The 2402-nt window shown below is 55.5% G+C and overlaps 1 long non-coding RNA gene across 1 annotated transcript; it reads left to right on the top strand.

Annotated features, from left to right (window-relative positions):
• The first annotated feature begins 6 nt into the window (after positions 1 to 6).
• On the top strand, positions 7 to 1302 carry LOC117245558. Its single transcript, XR_004500334.1, has 2 exons — positions 7 to 375; positions 872 to 1302. It is a non-coding gene; the product is annotated as an uncharacterized LOC117245558 (long non-coding RNA).
• The last annotated feature ends 1100 nt before the right edge of the window (positions 1303 to 2402 follow it).

Below are 2402 nucleotides of genomic sequence, written 5' to 3'. Positions count from 1 at the left end.
ATCAGGGATTGGGTGTCCAAATTTATCCCAAATCCAGGTTTTATCCCAGGCTGGGCTCTCCTGGGCTTCCTGACCTGTGTGATCAGGGATTGGGTATCCAAATTTATCCCAAATCCAGGTTTTATCCCAATGACAAGGATACAATTCTCCATACAGGGAATAATATATATATATATACACAAATATATAATTCTCAGCACAGGGAGAAAGCTCTAATCCGTGTTCCAGCCACTGTGAGCTCCCTCCTCCTGTCCTTTCCCTCCATCCTTTCCCTGAGGAAAAGCAAAGCAGAGGTTCTTGCTTGCCCTGGTGAAGAACTGAGGATTCCCTGGGGGAGCAGGGCTGGGATCCCCCCGAGCTCCCCACCCTGCACAGGTAAGTGTGGAAGGAGCCCCGGGATGGGCTTTGGATGTGCCAGGCCCAGGGAGAGGGGTCGCTGGCTGCTGTTTTTGGGCTGTTTCAGGCAGAAATGGGTGCAGGGGAGCCCGGGCTGACCGAATTGCAGGTGTGGAACTGCTGGGCAGATCCCAAGGGTTTGAGGGGCAGGGTTGGTCAGCCTGGGGCGGCTCCGTGTCCTGTCCGCGCCCACCGACGCTTCCCCCGGGCTCCGAGGAAGCTCCTGCTGGGGAAGGAGCAGCAGCAGCAGCAGGAATGGCTGCTCCAGGGGCTGGGAGGGAGCTTTCCCACCAGGAATTCCAAGGAGGATGCGCCGTTCTCCCCCCGGAGCTGCACCCCCTCATCTCCCGCAGCGCCCCGGTCTGCGCTCACGCTCTGCCGGGAGCAGCTCCAGCCTGCTGGGGTTAAAAGGATACTGTCAATGCCCTCCTGTAGATGGCTTTTAATCCCTTATATTTATTCAAATCCTCTTTAGCGCTGTGGATTCTCCCCCTCTCCTCAGGCGCCTTCGTTTCCAGAACTTTCTCCAGGTTTCGGGGTGGCAGAAGATGGTGGTGACGGACTGGACGGGTCACCCGGCAATCACAGGATTTGCACAACTCTGGGAAAAATAAAACAAAACCAACTTTTGTTTAGTTCCTACCGTGGCAGAGGAGAGCGAAGAGAGCGGGATTTGGGAGCCAGGGCGTCGTTGGCTGACTGATCCCTTTGTAACAGAGCAGAGTTTTCCAGGGAAAACTCCGGAACACAGAACCCAAAGCAATTTATTTTCTGTTTGCAGACCAGGGTGACAGCATTAAGGTAGCTCAAACTTCTTGACAGTGTCCTTTTAAGTCAATTATCCGTCTTCAAATGGACTCTTCCTGATGTTTATATTTATAAATACCAATAAACACCATTTTCCAAGCCGTGTCTCGCTGGGGGAATCTCTGGGTCGAGGAAAATCCACCTCCTGCGTGGGGCAGCTCCCGAGGGGGGTCTCGGGGTGCTCCGAGTGTTTCCCTGGGGTTGTGGAATGGTTTGGGGTGGAAGAACCTCCAAGCTCCTCCAGGGCCCCCTTCCATGGCCCGGGATGCTCCGAGCCCCATCCAGCCTGGGCCCTTCCCGGCTGGGAGCCCCAGGGAATCGCTCCATGCTGGGGTGTTTGAGGTGTCCCCGGGGGCTCGGGGACAGGATGAGGATCCCAGCCCATTTCCGAGCTCCCTGGCTGTGCCCAAATCCCCTCCTCCAGCCTCGGCTGGGCTGGGCAGCTCCTCGGATTTCATTCCCTTTCCTTGGAATCCTCCGTGGTTGTGTCCCCCAGCCCTGGGGCAGCGGCTGGGCTGTCCCCACCTCCCTGCAGGGTTTCCTGGAGCCTGGATTGACCTTCCAGCAGCTTCTGGAGCCCCGAGGGACCCCCCCAGGGAAACAGCCTGGGACAAAAAAATCCCCCAGCAAGGCTGAGCAGATCCAGTGCAACCCAAGGAGGATTTTCTGGGCTCTGGAGACGCTGCAGCGCCTTTTATCCCGATCCTGTGGCAGGGTGAGGATGGGAAAGGTGGAAAGTGCTGACACAGGGGTTTCAAACCAAGAAATTCCTGTTTTCTGCACATCTCTGTAACTCCCTTTGTATTTCTGTTTGATTTTCTCTCTGTTGTTCATGGCTGGCTGCTGCTGCCGTGGGTTTGGGGGTAATTGGGGGGTTTTTGGCAGGATAGGGGTGGATTGGGATCTGTGACAAGGTTCTTGGCTACAGTGTCCTGGCAAATGAGGTTTAAAACATTTTGGCTTCTTCTGGTGAAGAGTTGTGTGCTTGAGGGGCCTGGGGGTGTTTTGGGGGGGTTTATTCCCTTTTGCTTTATTTTCTGGCATCCAAGTCAAGGTTTCTCCTCTCCCTCTGTGCCAAAGCCTGGCAGAGGCTCCTGTGCTGCGGCTTGGGGTTAAAACGATGGAGAAAATCAAGGAGAAGCCGCTTTTCCTCCTCAATTCCCAGCTCAGTCCGTGCCTTCCCAGCCCTCTGTCCTCCC

The sequence above is a fragment of the Parus major genome, chromosome 27, assembly GCF_001522545.3.
Source record: "Parus major isolate Abel chromosome 27, Parus_major1.1, whole genome shotgun sequence".
Lineage (NCBI taxonomy): Eukaryota > Metazoa > Chordata > Aves > Passeriformes > Paridae > Parus > Parus major.
The sequence above is the reverse complement of the archived record's forward strand: the minus strand, read 5'-3'. Positions and strand labels throughout refer to the sequence as shown.